Source organism: Ailuropoda melanoleuca, chromosome 14 (assembly GCF_002007445.2).
Source record: "Ailuropoda melanoleuca isolate Jingjing chromosome 14, ASM200744v2, whole genome shotgun sequence".
NCBI classification, from domain to species: domain Eukaryota; kingdom Metazoa; phylum Chordata; class Mammalia; order Carnivora; family Ursidae; genus Ailuropoda; species Ailuropoda melanoleuca.
The window spans coordinates 93,288,153-93,307,182 of record NC_048231.1 but is presented as its reverse complement, the minus strand read 5'-3'; the positions used below and the strand labels follow the sequence as shown (position 1 = coordinate 93,307,182).

At 44.3% G+C, this 19,030-nt stretch overlaps 1 protein-coding gene across 1 annotated transcript in view; it reads left to right on the top strand.

The window, feature by feature from the left end:
• The window catches only part of BCL2 (BCL2 apoptosis regulator), a 160,829-nt gene that overhangs the window by 101,885 nt on the left and 39,914 nt on the right, over positions 1 to 19,030 (top strand).

The window sequence follows — 19,030 nt, the reverse complement described above, 5'->3', positions numbered from 1 at the left end:
GAAGCTCCCCCTGATCACTGGGGCCTTCCCTCTCCTGTCTCCCCGCTTTCGTTTGCTGGGTATTTTCATATTATACAGTCAGTGCTTTACGTGTGTATTCTTAGAGCTCCAAGAAAGCAGGGACCATGCCTGTCTTATTTGCCACAACATCCTCAGCCCCTAAAGCACTGAGTACATAGTAGTTAAATGAACAACTGTCAAGTGAAGAAGGAGGCACCTAAATTGTAGGCGACTTAAATGTCAAAAACCATACTTTTAGGTTATTTTTTCATAATGCAAAAGAAAAACCAGATTTTTTTTAAATTTCCCATTTCACCTCAATATTTAGCAATTTCCAATTGGTCAGCGATTGATTAATTTCATACAACAGCCTGTCCTCAATATCCAGTGCTTTTTAACCTTTGCAAATGAACTGTCCTAAAACCTTCCTCTCTGGCACCGATTTCAGAATCTCTACTTAATGCATTAGAAATCTTTCGGGCTTATCCTGAATTCCAAGGCCGGCTTCATTTCTTCAGTAAGCAGCCGCTGTGCACGGATACCCACAGCAAGTGATTTCACAGAAACCTGCCTCAGATACTTAGAGTTTGATGTATTTCACACACACAAAAAGCACTTTTTCATCTGAGTAGGTTAGTGACGTTATTGAATACAAATGACCTATTTCTGAATATATTGGAATCTCACTGAAATTTTTCTGGCTATAAAGTGGAATTCAGTGGAAGATAGGCCTATCATAGACAGATCAAGGGGATTTATGGTTAATAAAATAAAGATTCTCAAAGTGGCTTCATTTCCTGGGGCAGCCCCATTGTTTCTAGGGCTCAGAAACCATTGCCCAGGACTTGGCCTTCAGAAGGGGAGCCAGGAGAATCCCGTTTTCCCTTGCAGGTGGGAGGGGGGTAGTGGTGGTAGTGGTCTTACTGTCTGAACGTGGGAGGTGGGCTCTGCTTAGTCCCACAGTATTGTTGGTATCCAGCTTCTAATACTTTATGGAACATGTCTTCGTGCTTGGGGGTGAGGAGGGTCTTATTAATTTGGGGAGAAAATGTAGATTGAGTTTCCAAAACTGGTATTTGGAAAACTTTCTGAAACAAGTTTTTTAATGTATTAGGGTCTGCCTTTGCCTGAGCAAATCAAAGAGACCATACTGTGGCATAGAGTGATCCAGTCAAGCTCTGCATTCCAAACCAATTACTTTTTTGGTCTAACCTCAGTGATGCAGCTGCTAAGCGGGAGATCGTTATTCAGGGCGTGTGTGACAGAGCTGTGTTGGATTCTGACTAGGGAAATAGTCTTTTTCACATTTTTTATCTTGGGAGGGGGGCATCTCTTCTTTTGCTCAGTTTGAGAGTAGGAGTGACATAAAGACTTAAGTATGGTAAATTCTCTAGTTAGGTAGAAGAAGAGTGAAGTGTTCTGGTTAATTCAGCATTCTGTTTTACCCGGAGGTATCCAAAAGACCACTTCTCTATGGCCAGTGTTTATAGAACTCAAATAGAACAAGCTATACGTAATACCAAAAGTATACCAAACACCTGTTCATCTCTTTCAATGATCAGAAGATACTTCAGGATCTCACCAAGCCTCCAGTCATCAAGAGAAACAGCACTTATTGGGATTTGGGGCCAATAGAAACCTGGCCTATTACTGCTGGCTGAAAGCGGCACTTGTGTTTCCCAGGGGGAGAGTTGGGGAGGGGGCTAGGTGGGTGGGAAATGAGGGGAAGGGGCTTTGATATCTTCACCGCTGTCACCAGAGGTGAAGGCTGGCCATCTTCCCAGGTCTCATCAAGTGATCTGTGAGGCTTTTATTGGGCTTATAAATACTCACAAATACAGAGACCCTAAAGAGAGATAATGTCTGTGAAGTACCCAGTGGTGAGCCTAACACACGGAGAAACCTTGAGTAAATGCAAGGTAACTTGGATGCGTTTATCTGTGATTTGTTTGGTTTATTGTAGCTTTTTTCTTTTGGGGGCCTCCTTCTTGGCTACAAGGACTTAGATACCTAAGCTAGGAGGAGCAGAAACTTTTCAACCTCCAGTGTTGTTTACATTTCTAAAGGAAGAGTCTACAGATGAGAAATACAAGAAACTATCATGAAGTAAGGGTAAATATTGAAGGGTAAATATTTAAATCGGTTAAGATTATGACTTCAGGTTGTACCGTCTTCTTTGGGACATGTCTGGAAAGAGAGAGAATTAGGAGAAGCAAGTGTAAAACAGGGTTTTTTGGGGTTTTTCCCCCCACACACCATTAAAGGAAGGTATATTCTCATGAATTTTTTGGAGGGCAATTTTGACGTCAGTTTTGAAAATACTAAGTTTATGTACCCTCTGACTCAGCAATTTCACTCCTAGGGTTTTTTTTTTTTCTTGTTTTTGCAGCAGAAGCGTGAAACTAACTGGGGAAGAAAAAGAAATATGTATGTAGAAGGCTGGCTAAATGATGGTCAATTGATATATGAAATTAAATACAGCTATCAAAAAACATGATAGATGTTCATGAACTCACATAGAAAGATGCTGCAGATCACTGTAAAGTAAAAAAATTGAAGTATGTATGGAGAGTATGATCTCACAGATGAGAAGAAAAATTAGATACATATATATGCATAGATTTTTCTGGAAGGATGTAAAAATACTGTTCTATTAATATAATTGAATAATTGAGTATTATAAATTAAGATTAATAATTATGACTGAGTGATACAAATTAAGATTAGTTAACGTACCCATATTGTTTATAGTAAAATGGGTACTATTTTTTTTTAAATTTTTTATTATGTTATGTTAGTCGCCATACAGTACATCATTAGTTTTTGATGTAGTGTTCCATGATCCATTGTTTGCGTATAACACCCAGTGCTCCATCCAATACGTGCCCTCCTTAATGTCCATCACCGGCCTATCCCAGTCCCCCCCCGCCTCTGAAACCCTCAGTTTGTTTCCCAGAGTCCATAGTCTCTCGTGGTTCAATCCCCCTTCTGTTTACCCCCGCTTTCATTCTTCCCTTCCTTCTCCTACCGATCTCCCTGCTATTTCTTATGTTCCATAAATGAGTGAAACCATATGATAATTGTCTTTCTCTGCTTGACTTATTTCACTTAGCATAATTTACTATTAAAATATTTAAAAGTTAGCTGCTTACATTTGTTAGCTACTTTCTAGCTTGCATTATAATTTGTTTATCACGTAAACAATTAAACTTCGGTCCAGCTAAGGGTCATTCATAATTTCCAAATTGATGTTTTTATTGTTTCTCCAATGGTATCAAAGATGTTGGTGATCACACTGGTCATTATTCCTGAGCTAGGTGCTAAGCACTTGTACTTATATTTTCTCTAAACCTCACGAAATCCTGAGAGGTGATGAAGAGGTGGAGACTGTAATCACCGACTTAAGTTAACTTGCCAAAGTTGTGTAGCCAGGAAGTTTGGGAGCTAGCCCTCAAAGCCGGCCTACTGCCAAAGACCGTGCAATTTCCATATGTCATTCTGCCTGAGATATGGCACTGGTGAGTTAATTTTTCAGAGAGTCTGTTTTGTTGTTGAAACAGATAATTTTGAAAAAGATATAACAGAACACATGCTTTGCTTGTTTGCTATTTTCTTGCTTTCTAGCACATTCCATTCACCATTGTTATTATGTATTCTGTGCTTCACATTTGTCTGAACTCTGAACATATAGCTAGGAAGCTAATGGAAACTTCCCAAGCTCATTTCATGTTGCTGGTATTTCCATAGTGGAAATGCCAACCCTGTGTTAGTGGGGCCATGTGGAGCATGCCATCTGATCACTGCTCCAGCCTTCAGCGTTGGACCTGATTCAGATTTGAACGCCATACCGTCATTTATTTTCTTGAGATAAAGAACAAAGAAAAATAAAAAAAGGAAAAGCTGCTTTTGAAACGTTCAAGTAATGTAATTTTTCTTAGTTGAACTAATTTTAGGCTCAGTCTGGTTTTGATTTGCAAGATTGCCACAATTCCATAGGGTACACCTGGGGTGGCTGTGTAGAAGTCACAGTAAAAGTCATAGAAAGGCCCTTCCAGGGTTGCCTGGGTGGCTCAGTAGGTTAAGCATCTGACTCTTGGTTTTGGCTCAGGTCATGATCTCAGGGTCATGAGATCAAGCCCTGAGTTGGGCTCCACGCCCGGTGCGGGGGGCGGGGGTCTGCTTGGGATTCTCTCTCTCTCTCCCCCTTTGCCTCTCCTCTCTCACTCTCAAATAAAAATAAATAAAATCTTTAAAAGAGGGAAGAAAAAAAAAAGGCCCTTCCAAGCCCCCATCTCCCTTCTTTGCTTTTCTGCTGCCCTTTATCTATTCTTCGATTCAGCTCTTTCCTGAGACCTGGTCTTTAGGTGATCCTGGCATTTTGCAACCTTGTAAGATCAGTGGGGTGGGCAAAGCTATGGGACTGTGCCCACCAAATAGGGAATCCAATCCAGTCTTAGGAAAACCTTTTTTAAACTAAGTCCACAAGAAAAATAATCGAAGTGCCCACTTATCTGTGAAGAGAGAACAGAATGTGCAGATGCCCAGAGGTAAAAGAGAACTCAGTGCATTTGTGCAGCTGCAAGTCTCCAAGGGCCTGACCTTCTCTTTTGAATGAGGATATTGACTACAGATGAGTTCCTTGACCTTGTTCAAGGTCCATAATATCAGGGTACAGAACCTCCTAGAATAAGCGGCTTTGATTCTCAACATCCCTCCAACACCATTACTGCTTCTGAGGGTGTTTAGGACTCATATCTCTTGTGGCTGGTCATACCAATGCCATCGTCCTAAATTCACACTGGCAGATGACACAGCTGGGCATGGAAAAACCTTAGGGACTCCTGTGGAAGGGATAACTACTGGTTCTTGGACAGGGACTGTTGGCATATCCTTCTTTTAATCTTTTTTGAAGATTTATTTATTTGAGACAGAGAGAGACACAGAGAGAGAGCGCGAGCGTGAGTTGGGGGAGGGACAGAGAGAGAAAATCTTAAGCAGACTCCCCGCTGATCTAGGAGCCTGTGGGGCTAGATCTCTCCACCCTGAGCTCATGACCTGAAAGGAAAACCAAGAGTCAGACGCTCAACCGACTGAGCCACCCAGGGGCCCCATATACCCTTTTTAAAAACAGGGAAATGCTTAAGGCTGAAGTGTCTGTTTTCAATAATGAAGGTGGATATTCACATGAGGGGAGGACAAAAGGAAACAGAATGCCCCAGCCTTAGGCTAAGCATTTGGGCTATTTTTATGTGTCAGGGACAGAAACATCAAATGACAACTCTTGTTTCATTTCTCTTTATGCATTTGGCACTAAGGCCCACTTCTAAATCTTTAGTTCTGTTAACTCCTTACAATGCACAAACCTAGTTTTGCAGTAACTCCAGAATTTTGGGCTCTCGTCCATCCTCCAGCCAGTTAAGGAAACCTTTCTCTGGAGTTCTTTTCCTTATTCTATCTTATCATCTAAGTTTATTTTTTGCCCATGAATATGAAAACCAAAAAGATGAAGACCAAGTTTGAAAATGCATGTGTGTCAATGAACTCATCAACCTGAAAAAATAAGAATAATACATATATATATTGGACTTCAGAAAGTCTGTGTGAAAAAGGCAATTGTACTTGTAGTTTTAAAATAACAGATCTATTCCAGTTCAAGGTCAGTCATAAATGGAATTGTAAAGGATAAGAAATAATACATGGTTACTATTCAGGGACAAGAATGGTTGTATCATGTACAAAATGAATTTAGTTAAAAAAGAACCAGTAAAATGCTATTCTTCTAATTGTCAGCAAATTTCCACTAATTATAAATTAAATGTAGTCAGCAAATCCCTTAGATAAAAAAGCTAGTTGAAAATTGAGAATCCTGTAGTAAATATGAAGCGTTGTTGGATACATTAGTCACATGTGTGTAATAAAGACAATAAATCGACGTAATTATAGCTATGATGAAATGTGTATAAAGCACTTTGAACTCCACAGAAGTAAGCAAAGTATAAATAGATAGCATGCTCGGGCAGAGAGAAAATCAAGTGCTATTTTAGCACTTGGGCTAGTGATAATTTATTATTCAGGCTCTGCAGCTGAGTCAATGTTTATATGGTGCTTTATATTAACTGAGACAAAAATGGTCCATACACATCACTGTCTTGGATAGATCACTGAGTGATCAACAGAAACGGCACCAAACAGCCACTCCCTGACAAGCAAAGGATGTATAATGTTTTCAGCATTCATCCTAAAAATCGAAGATGTTCTGAGGATTTTGTCTGATAATAAATATGACTCAAAGAGAGGTGGTGGAGCAAATGTAATGGAAAAAGACTGGAAAGTGGTTAGCATTCCAAAGTCAGGGCCCAGATTGCCTGGATTCAAATTCTAGCTGTGTTGACCTCGGGTAAGTCACTTAACTTCTCTGGGCCTGCCTTGTTTTCCTCATCAATAAATGGGGTTAATAATGGTACCTAACCCATAAGGTTGTTGTGACAGTGAAATGGGTTAATACAATAAGGCAGTAAGAAGAGTGTCTGGTACAGAGTGACCATAAACTTTTCTCCTCCTTTCTCCGGCTGTGTAGATATTTCTTCATGACCATTTCTTTAGCACCTCATGTCAGGCACTTTGTTCCCACCCTGCTTAGCCTCGTCTGTACCTTATGAAGTTTAAACAGTTGAGCATTTGAATCCAGGTCTATTTGACTTCAAGACCCATCCTTTTTATTGTGACACTAAGGTGCTTTTTCTTAGAAGTACTTCTTTCAGAAAGCCTTTTGAGATTCACTTCACCCAATTCTGGCTCACTTCTTTATCAGCTTGAGCTATGTCTTTATTTGTGCCATTGACTGTGTTTGATTGTTTCTTATATCTATCTCCCCAACTAAAACCTGTGTTCTTTAAGAGCAGTCACCTCTCATACTCCTTCTGAGGAACCTTTCTGACTGGAAACTCAGTCTGATTATATTAGAATCAGGAATGGTTGAAGGAATAAACAGATCAGAATTTACATAGATGTGAAATTTTCCACGTAGCTAAGGAGTGGAACGGATGCTTTCCCCTCCTTGCACCGTGGAAGTTATGCACAGCATCCAAGCCCTGTGAAACTCTGGTCATTTCTGAATCCAGTCTTCACTCAAGAAAAGTGTCTAAATTCAAGAAGTAGCCACGGAAGGCCTTCAACAATGTGTTGGGCTACCAGCACAGGAGGACTAAGAGCATGACCTCCAAGGGGCTTCTGAGGGTGGCATTACTTGCAGGATTCACCACATAGAGGGTCTGAACCTCATCTTGGCTTCTAAAAGACCTGATTCGTTCATTCCTCAAAGATACATCCATCTCCCAGGGGCTGACTCCCATTAATGGCCCCCTGGACAGGTGTTCAACCTGCAATGCCAGCATATTGATTTGTAAGCAGACACAGATGCTTACCTGCCCCGGCCCATGGTCTCTCTGTGGATAGATTTTCTTGGGAGGCCAGATGAGCTTCCAAAGTAGCTTGTTGAGCCCCGAATCTGAACACGGGAAGTTAGGAGACTGTGTTGGTGGTCAAGGTAATGGCACCAAGATGATGTCACACACTTATTCCTAAGAAAAGGAGAAAGGTTGGCATGAACACTGCGAACGTTGACCTTTCTAGCTTACTGAACAACAGCTGACAAGTCTCTGTTCTTACTGGTGTCGTCATCCCCTGAATACATCCATTGGGATGTAGTCACACCTTTCAGGATCCAGTCCATTCTGTTTCTTTAAGGTGCCTTTTTCTTTCCTGCTCTGACTGCCCCGTATTTGTGCCCATGTGAACCCGGACACAGTGCATGTTGGAGGGGCAGGGCCCCAGGGCGAGCTTCCTATACCGTGGAACGGAGGGTTGATGCTCTACGGCGAGCCACTTTCGAAAGAAGCTCCAAGTCGGGCAATAACAGAGGAGTAGAGTTGTTCTTGCTAAAATAAATTGCACCGCTTAAAGTACACAAGAGATAGGAAAGAGAAGAGAGCAAAGGAATCTCCAGCAAATGTTTACTGTTCTAACAGCGTGATTACAGATGTCCGTATGGAGTTCTCAGACATGCTTTTCCCAGGGCCCCACAGAGGGCGATGTCAGGGTCTCCTCTCCCTCTAAACTCCTGCTGCGCATGTGCCTATCCAAACGCCACCCCCTGTCTTCTGTCACCTTTTCAGAGTCGGTTTAATTCTTGATGCCTTTGAAAACCCTCTCATTTAGAAGTTGCTCCAACTCTCCGAGGTACCCGCAGGCACAGCTGAGCTGGCGGCCAAGTATGGGGCCCCATCTGCAGCTGTCTCTCACGAGGAACAGGTGTCCCAAGCCGAGTGAGTGACGCCTCTGTCCCTAACCATCTCTGTACACCCACCTCCTCGCAGCAAGGGCGCAGTGAACAGGAAGCCTGTGGGATCTGGGATGGGTCCCCAGACACCAGCTCCTATGGAGGGCCCGTTTTCCTCACCTGGGGAGCTGGAGGAGCAGACACGCCCCCTCTGCTTTTCTTCCCTTCTCATTCCTGGCCCACAGCCAAGGACAGGGGTCCCAGGGGGTCTTTTCCAGCACTCCCTGGTGGCTTGCACTCAGGGGACACCCTTGCCCCCCCTTTTTTTTTTGATGAAAAGAACATTTTTTTTTCACTTCATTTTTTTTAAATTTTTTTTATTATATTATGTTAGTCACCATACAGTACATCCCTGGTTTCTGATGTAAAGTTCGATGATTCATTAGCTGCATATAACACCCAGTGCACCATGCAATACGTGCCCTCCTTACTACCCATCACTGGTCTATCCCATTCCCCCACCCCCCTCCCCTCTGAGGCCCTCAGTTTGTTTCTCATAGTCCATAGTCTCTCATGTTTCATTCCCCCTTCTGATTACCCCCCCTTTCTTTATCCCTTTCTTCCCCTACCGATCTTTTTTTTTTTTTTTTAAAGATTTTATTTATTTGACAGAGATAGAGACAGCCAGCGAGAGAGGGAACACAAGCAGGGGGAGTGGGAGAGGAAGAAGCAGGCTCATAGTGGAGGAGCCTGATGTGGGGCTCGATCCCATAATGCCAGGATCACGCCCTGAGCCGAAGGCAGACGCTTAACCGCTATGCCACCCAGGCGCCCCCCTACCGATCTTTCTAGTTCTTGTGTTCCATAGATTGAGAGAAATCATATGATAATTGTCTTTCTCTGCTTGACTCATTTCACTTAGCATTATCTCCTCCAGTGCCGTCCATGTTGCAGCACTTGCCCCTTCTGTACCCTGATCTGCCAGCTGGGCGGGCTTCATGTGGAAAGTTCTCCTTGTTAACCTTTCTCAGCCTTTCCTCGTCTGTGGCAAGTAGTGGGTTTAAACTCCACCTTCAGTATGACACGCATTTGCTCATTCAGTGGTGACCTCCATGCACCAGGCTTGGTGCCAAGAGCTCGGATACAGTGCGTGCTTTCCGCAACAGTACCCTGACTTCTGGGGAGTGCAGAAGCCTCAGCTGTTTTAGTAATGCTCTGTTTCCAGCCTGCTCATCGCTGATGGGCTACAGTCCACTTTATACACAGACTCCTTTGCAGTGAGTTGTTCTTGTCCTCAGGCAAATGCCCAAGGTAGGAACATGGGGTTTTGTAACAATCTGAAAGACTTCCTGAAGGAAATTGGTGCAAAGCAGAGCTCTATGTAAAATTTTCCATCCTCTGCCACATCCATGTGTCTGTGTGTGTAACGAAACCAGAGAGCTGGTTTGGAGCATGGGTCAGTAACGCCAGTTTTAAGGTCCCCTTTATGGTGTGGGTCTCACCAGGAGAGCCGAGGGGGCACAGGCATCCCTTGTTTCAAGCGCGTTAAGACGGAGGGAGGCTGTGGTCGCTGCTGTCTTTGCCATTACACAGCTTCTGGCCGTCGCCTGGTCCCCAGCAGAGACCTGCCAAGGCACACCTTGCGCGTTGAGATGTTGGGATTCTCACCGCATGTGCTCAGCCGGGATAGCCAGATGTTTTTTCATCTGATACGAGTGTCACTGGAGGCCACCTGGTGCTTTTTCACGGGGCTTTTTTTTTTTTTACAACAGCAGGCATGTGCTCAACCACCTTCTAGGCCTGGGCATGTCCAGGTGACTTCCTGGTTCTGCAAGCTGCGTCTGGCAGACCTAAAGAAAGCAGGTCTCCGCAATCTTAGCTGCACATGAGAATGACCCAGGAGTGTTTATTTATTCAAGATTTTTTATTTATTTGAGAGAGAAAGAGAAAGCGCGTGCACAAGTGGAGGAAGAGGGAGAGAAGCAGACTCCCCGCTAAGTGAGGAGCCCAACATGGGGCTCAATCCCATGACCCTGAGATCACGACCTGAGCCGAAATCAAGAGTCAGAAGCTTCACTGACTGAGCTAGCCAGGTGCCCCTTTAGGATCGCCCAGGAGTATTTAAAAATCCTGATGCCCAGGCCACATCCCAGACCAATTCCACCAGTCTCTCTACAGGTGACACTCAGAACCTCCTGAGTGATGTCACTGTGTGAGCAAGACTAAGAGTAGCTTCTCTAAAGAAAGGAGAAAGGGTGAAGGCAAAGCAAGACAAGGGAGAAGGACGGAATCAGGACTAAGGGAAGAAACTAAGGGCTGCCTGGGTGTGGTGGAGAGCGGTGGTAGGTGGTACAGCCAGCACGCACCAGAAGCTCCCCCGCCAGAGGGCCACTTGCCTGCCCAGCCCCTGGGGGGTGAACATGAGAAACCGAGGCAGCCCTGGGATTCAGTTGTGCTAGAAGGCATCTGGTCTTTCCAGCAGACGAACCGCTTACTGACTGTGCATCCCTAGACACAGTTCATGTAACCCGCTCTGAGCTGCTGAGTCCTTATCAGTGAAACAGGGATGGTCAGCCCCACCTGTGGGGTTGTGTTGTGGATTTGCTGGAATGACGGTGAAGTTGGGCACATGCCAGGCATTCCGTGATAATAGCTTAATAATACAATTAGAAGAAATTTACTTTTCTGTTTTGATAAAACTTCACCAGCTCTTCTCATCAGTTATTTCTCTCTGCTCTCCTGAAAGGCAGCAGTTCTGAAGTCTTGGTTTAGGAGAGCTGACAAAAAGTAGAGGCCTGGGCTCACAGAAGAGCCCCACGTCTATATTTTTACCAAACTCCTGGGTGATTCTGATATAGCCAATGCCAAGAGCCTTTCTATAAGGGAAAGCCAAATCCTCACCTTCTCTGTAGGGGAGGACGTGGAATGCTCAGTACCTGAGCCTCACCATCTTCCACTGCTTGCTTCCAACCTCCTACTTCCTGAACCTTCTAGTGATGTCCATGAACTTCTGCTGCACCCCAACATGGAAAACAGGGGTTGCAAGGCATGTTGGGGCCAGCAGCCACACAGCAGGGTAATTCCACCTTTCATTTACAAGTCAAACTGAGATGAACTCTAAAACTGGCATCCTCCAAATTAGTAACCTCTAGCCAAACAAGGCAAAAATCTCTTCATTTCTGACTAGAGAGGCAAAAATGAGTGTGTCTCTCCCTTTTTGTACTTGATTGCCCTGAAAGTGTCTCGATCATCAGCTATGAGAGTGCAAAATGAAACAAAGCACCATCTCAGTGTTAATATTTATTTTTAAAGACACAAGAAGCCTCTTGGACCAGGCACAGTGAATCAGAGGGTCTACGCACTGACAAGTTTCCATGGGCGTTGTGAGGCTGTTGATCTGCGGGAGCCCACCAGGACTCTCAATGGCTTTACTGCTTATTGTTTTTGTTGTAACTATAATAGGAAAAGGGATGTGTTTTCCCGTGGGAGCAGCTACTGTAGGGGCCCTGCCCCGAAGACCCAGCCCTCTCCAAATGGCTGGAAAGGCAGGGAGCACCGGCGATGGGGCCCCACCATGTGAAGGGTGTCTGCTGACTATCAGTGGGAGAGCCACGGGCTCTGCACTGCAGCGTCAATCCCCGTGGCTTCTCAGAGGCAGAGTTCTCACCAGATCAGCCTAACCACCTAGCTGGCGGATAGCAGTCATTCACAGGACTCTGGTCAGCCTGGGAAAGTGGAAGACACCATGGAGACTGAGCCCAGATGGGGTGGGCAGACAGCCTGCCTCCACCTCCTCTCCAGGGGAGTGAATGCGCCCAAGAAGCCCTGTAGCGCAAGGGAGCTGGCACATGTTCTAGCTTCCATTTCACAAAGGGATAGAGGGGATTCCTGCTGCAGTTTTTGCTTGAGGACAAGAATTCCTAGCAACACCAAGGGCTTCTAGAAGCTTTAGGGAGGGATTTCAGTCTCTCTCTTCCCTGCTCTTTACTATTTGGCGAGCAACTTTTTACGTGACATTTATCTTCATGCTACTGAAACTCATTTTGCATAACCTGTCAGGGTCTAATAAAATATCTGCTAGGACTCTTTAGGGGATTTGGAAGGGAGAAGAAAGTAGACAAGGGAAATGAAGGCAGGAAAGTTGCAGAAAAGGAAGACTTTTTAAAAATCATGTCAAAACCTGTGCTTGCTTGATAGACAGCATAGATTGCCCTCCATGTGTTTCTTCAACTGGGGACCCTGCAGTTCTTTCATGAATGAAGGGGGACATTAAACATTCATCAAAATATCTTTGTGATATGTGTCAAAATATAGAAAGGTCGTTGAGTGAGAAAACAGAAGGGTAAGTGAGTGAACAGTCGAGAATAATGGCACTCACAACAGTAAGGAAATTTCGTATCTGTTGAACTGCTATGTGCCAGGTTCCTTTCAAAGCACCACGTATGTCAGCTTGTGTCGTCTTCATAAGAACCCTAACCTGTGAGGTGGGCACTGTTAGTGCTCTCCTCTTAAAAAGGAGGACGAGCCAATGATGACAACATCGTGACTTGAATCTAAAGATTTCTTTAATCACGAAAGACTTCAACGTCGGTGTCCATCCATGGAGCAATGGGAATATTCAGGCCTGGAAATGGCCAGGACGTTGGCTGAGATGCACTCCCTCCCTCAGGTGGGGCCCTCTCTCCCACACCCAGTGGGAACCAAACTCATGGGATGAGAAACTCTTTGGTGTCACCCATCTTTCCTTGTTTTACAAATGGAGCCAGGAGAGAAGATGTGGAGGGGCCCCCATATATATATAGCTGGCTTGGGCACTTCTAAAGATTTGGAACCAGATGAGAGATTCAAGGGCTCTGGAGGGATCCAGAGCTGTCTTCTTGAAGGCAGGGTGTTCTGTGTAGTCTGAGAATCTGGCAAGGGTGCCAAGCCAGGGAGCTTTCTTGCCCCCTCTTTCAGACTCTCTAGTCTTTCCTGCCCATCCTTGAGAGTTTGTATTCTTTTTCTTTCGAAACCCCACCAACTCCAGCAACTTTGCTGAGCACCTCCCTGGCCCTCAGGAAATGTTCAGCCGTGGGTGGACCATTCATCCTCACTCTTGACTGCAGAATCTTTGTGTGTCGAGGGCAGAAGAGTAGGTAAAAACAGCTGCTGGCCCGGCACCCATGCTGTGCCTCTCAGGAAACCTGCTCTGGGATTCCCATGCAGGCTCAAAAATGAAAGCAGAGAACAAGCCAGAATATCCTTGCCGCTTTATTTTACTATTATTTTTAAGTTGCGGACTTGTACTTTTCCATTAATTTTAATTGAGTCAAGGCCCATGACTTTTGCGATCCCCAAATCCTCCGTAAATTCACTGCGACTGGATTTTCCCAGCCCCCACCCGAACCCCTCTCCCTTCCCTGCCTGGGAACCTGCCCTTTAAATTTGACATGGCTAGGATTTTAATCTCTCCTCAAAGGCACAGTGACAATTTCACAACAAAGCAGAGAGTTTGGGTGGTGGGTGGGGGGGTGGTTGTTTTCTGCTCCCATTAAGAGAGCAACTGTTCTGTCTTTGTCTCGTGGGGCCAGCTCTTGGCACCAGACCGGGGAGACCTCAAACTCGGTGTTGCAACATCCCTCAGACCCAAGTGTGTCTGGGCTCCTGGAAGGTGAACTGCAGCTGTTTGGATAAAATTCTAAAATCTTGTTTGTGAGATTCTCAGGCCTTGTTTTACAATCGTTCTTCTTGGCAGAGAAACCAGGAAGTTTTACGTTTCCAGGATCCCAGGCAGGTAATTGTTTTCCCAAACTGCATTTTAATCTCTGATGGAAATGGACATTTTTCATTCTGAGAACCTTTGCCCACATCTATAAACCGTTTGTATTCACACTGTGTGTTGGGAGAAGCCAGACAACCCTGAGACTCTATTACAGAATGTCCCTCCCTGCCCCTAGACTCATTTCCATCTCTGGTTATAATTTAGGGCTATTTACATTTCTTTTTTGAAGATTTTTTTATTTATTTATGAGAAAGAGAGAACATGAGCAGGAGGGGCAGAGGGAGAGGGAGAGAGAATCTCAAGCAGACTCCCCGCTGAGCGCAGAGCCCAACAAGGGGCTCGATCCCAGGATCCTGAGATCACAACCGGAGTCAGACGCTTAACCGGCTGTGCCACCCAGGAACCCCAGGGTTATTTACATTTCTAAACAGTTATGAGCCTTTTAGTCTTAGAATCTCGGAGTGCTTTCCTATTAAGTGGCTGGCCATCTCCAGCTGGCGGGTGATCTCCTAAGGATGAGAATTGGCAATCTCTGTTACTCGGTGCCATTTGTAAGCAAAGTAGCTGAAGCTGTAACTAGCTGGTAGTTTCTGCCCCAGCCAGGGACTTTCATGGCCCCCAGTCTCGCACTGATTTACCCCAACGCCCCTTGCTTAGAGGACATAGCCCAGAACTAGAACCCCAGTGGCCCCGGTTCTTTCCCACCCCTCCAGCTCACTGGGACTGTCAGCTCAGAGAAGGGGCTAATGACCAGATGGCGCCATTGAGCAGTGTGCGGATCCCCGAGAAGCTGGCTCGGTGGTGCTGTTCTTTGGAGAAGGATGAGTGAGTTAATTCTCCTCCTGGAGGTAGGGAGAGCGTGCGGCAAGCGCCGCCCACCAGCCCCTCCCTGGTGAATTGTCAGTCTGCACAGGTCAGCTTGGAAGCCCGACTCCTTAGGCTGCTCCAGCCCTCCTCGAGCCACCACCACATCTTACCCCAGAGTCCAAGGCTCTGTTTCCTGAGGGTCATTAGAAACCTAAAAGCCAAAACTCTCGAAGGGAAAAGCTGAACTTGCCATGATGTCTTTGTTACTCATCTTCAGATAGCCACCTGTCAAGCCTGGTGCTAGGTTCTCTGACACTGGAGAGGTCAAAATCCAGTTAGAAATGTAAGCAAAGATTCCAGTACAAGGCAGCCTTCAACAAATGCCTGGGGAGGTGGAGGACAGAAATGTGGTGAGGAGGGCCTGTAGGGCCACATGGAACTTGTCCGTGGTCTCCTAGGTGGGCTATTGAGGAAAGCGGGGAGGACAAAGACAGACAAATCAGCTGACAAATGAAGAATCTTCAAATTAGCTTCTATCCTTCAAGGCTCAACAAAGGAGAATGATTGCAACATGGAAACTTAAACATTCTTATGCAGTATTTTCCATGGGTGCTGATGACTTGGCTTCCTGAAGTTCTAGCGAATGAAACATACTTGAGCCTTGGAAAGTGACCGAAGGACCGCTCATGTCGGCCTTTTGAATGAAGATTATATTTGAGGAAGGTGACTTTAGACTTAATATGGCAGGCTTCTGTAGAATGTCAAGGTCTCCCTTAACTTTGATTTGTGGTTCTGCATGACCTCTTCAGTGAGATAGCAGACAATAAACATTTTTAAAAGGGGGTGTGCTCTGTGCTTCTTAATGGAATTCCACGAAATTAAATGGGTGTGTATATAATAAATATATCTATGTCTGTTTGAGAATTAAAGCTATGTGCCTTCTCCCCAGAAAAATTCACAAACACAGGAAATTTAGCATGATATTTTGAGGGAATAATGGATTCCCCAAAGCTGAAATTTCCTAATAAAGGATTTCTGTTATCCATGGGAGAAAACCCTGGGTCTAATGTCCCTTTATTTGCTAAGATTCTCACTGTGTTTTTCTCACTCAAAAAGAAACTGCAAATCAAATTTTATTGTAGTCAATGTTCTACCATAAATATTTCTTTATAATCACCACTCCCTGAAATTTCTCTGCTCGTTTTGTCAAGACTGTACCCAATGATAAAAAGGTCTGGTACAAAAAAGCAGTTTCATGTAATTATTATAGTTCATAGGAACAGGGTTTGATATATCATAACAGGAAAAATTATTATATGGACATGTATTAATTTATTTCGAAGCTTAACTCCAATACAAGTAAATGCTTTTTCATTCCTCACTTGTACAGGGTGGAGATAGACTTTTTCTTTCAATTTGTTTTTCCACATCTATTTAGAGCAACCAAAATAAGAAAACTACTACAAAGGTCCTAACATTCACTTCCTCCACCCGTTTTCTGTACTCTGTCCTAGGTCTGATGAATATAACTTTTTAAACATGTCATTTATTTTTATTTTTATTTTAGTCTAAATGTCCCTTCAGAAACACCACGGGAAAATATTTTTAGCTTCACTAAGAAAACAAACATGCTTAAACAAATAACACCCAAAATGTTCAGATAGAATTGGTGTTTTTGGCATTCGTGGGTTATAATGGTGAGCCTGTAACATACAGGCTGCAGCAGAATTTTTCTCGATCCTGGATGTGCCACTTTCTTTCAGGAATAAAAACAAAGAGAAGAACTGATGACACTTTTTACACCAGAACTAAACTTTTTGTTAGTGGAGGTTTCCCTCCGACGTGGGGCTGGGGTCTGGGCATTTTCTCCCTGGTTACCAAAGGTGGCAGAGAGGAAGCAACATGTAACATGCTTCTGTAGAGTTCTGCAAGGGTAAGTGAAGGTCATAAACAATAATTCAAAATAAAAGCAGGGCCCAGGTGCCCAAGGTACGAATTGCGAACAGCAAGCACTTACTATTCCCAGGCACCATGCCAGCTCTTTGCTGTATTACTGCATCCCAGGTTCCTAGATGCTGCCTCGTCTGCTTGGTTTTGATTAGCTCTGTGATTTATTCATTCTTGATAATAATACTAATAGCTAACACAGAGTACTTACTATGTTCCGGGTACTACTTTAAGCATGTTACATGTAATAACTTGTTTAATCCTCACAAGGACTGAATGAGGTAGGTCCTGTCCTTATCCCACTTTACAGATGAGAAAACTGAGGCACAGAGACACATTTAGCACCTTACCCAAGGTCATGCCCTAGTGTGTGCCTGAGTCAGGATCAGCCCCATTTGTGCTCTCAGCTTCCATGTCAGGCTTCCTCTCAGGTGATTAGAATCATAGTATGGTGATCGATTATGTTAGTTTACATTGAAAAATGTGAAAGAATAGAGAACAGATAATCTCTGCTCTCCCCAAAGATAAAATTTAAAAGAGGATTGAAATTACCTTGATGATGTCCACTGATATCTATCCCAAAAAGAAAATGCAACTCTTGTCTGCATTTAATTTGGAAAACAAGTGCTGGTTGGTTCTGATAGCTCCAGAGAAGCCCTCCACGGAATCAGTTAGGGAATGAGTGTCACTAGACTTTACTGGGTGCCAGCCTGTGCCTGCAGACTTGTGAAGCCCTTCTCACACTTCAAGAATCCAATAAGGCAAACCAGAACCTCAGAATCAGGCCTCTTGAGTCACTGCTTGTCGGTCAGTAAGCAGCTCTAATCAAAGATAGTTAAGGCCCCAAAATAAAGACTCATGACCACTGAGCCTGCTCAGTGTGTGTGAAATGGTGTTTACATCCTGCTGTTTGGTCTGGGTTCTAGTAGAGAAAACACAGTAACCGTTGGTCAGCAGTGTTTCTAGATAACCATCCTTGGATTACCTTTCTTCTTCCCACGGATGTGCAGACCATCTAAAAAGCTTTGACGTTCCACGAGGACTTTTTACTCAACAGAACATGAGGGAACCTTTGGAAATTTATGCTACAGAGGCCAAATTTACCAGTGAGCGGAGCTGTTTATATTTCCCTCCAATTGGAAGCAGATCAGAAGCTTTAGGGCATTAGAAAATGCAAGCTACATAACAAAAGTCTGAGTTCAAGCATTTCATGGATTTTTGGCTCTTGATGTCAGTTATGGATGATTATAACCCTGGTGTGATTCTCAGTGCAGAGTTGGCAGTCTCTTAGAACAGCAGCCAGCTGCAACAAGGACCTCTGAGACCATGGAAATGTACCCTCCAGGGCCGCCATTCCTCACCTCAGCTTTTGCCCTGGGCAGCCAGGTCCGGTACTGAAAGGGTAGCAGCTGCTCGGGATCCAAAGAGACTTACAGGTTCTTGGCAACGAAGGAAGCAAGGATGTCCACAAGCCCTTGAAAAGTCCTCTGGTCAGCCCTGCTGCCTTTAGGCAAGACCACCCAGCCATCGCAGCCAGATGAGAACAATCGTGTTTTAAGACCTGCAGAGAAGGAACTGCAAACTCCCTTTGTCAACTTTCACTTTGGCAAAATGATCTTTGGTAGCTAGGCTTTCCCCGCAGCAAGAAGAGGAACCTGTCTTAGAAAGTTGTATGATCTAAAATGTTCCACAGACAGACAGACATAGATAGATGATAGATAGATAGATAGATAGATAGATAGATAGATAGATAGATAGATAGATAGAGGAGCTAATAGATTGTGGGTGAAGAAAGGAAATGAGGGAGAGGGAGAGAAAGAGGGAAACAGAGACAGAAAGAAGGAGAAAAGGTAACTATGAAAGATAGTTAAACTCCAAGCAGTGGGACACACGAAAAATATTTATTATAGAATTATATGCCAAAGGAGTCCACTAAAACCCATTTGAAAGAGATGCGACCATCCTTTATGCTCCTGGAGCATTTTCCTCATACCTCTACCATAGCACCTCATTGTGTTGCAACATAAGAATTTGTGAGCTGTTGGGTCTCCCTGGCTGGAGTATGAGCTTCATAAGGCGGGGATCGTATCTTATTCTCGTGGTCATCTCAGCATCTAGCCTGGTGCCTCACTCCATGGAAGGGAGGGAGGAAGGAAAGGAGGGAAAGAGAGGTAAGTAGATCAACCAGTATAAATTCAGATCCTTTAAGGAGTGCATCATTCCTAATGCTTCAATCC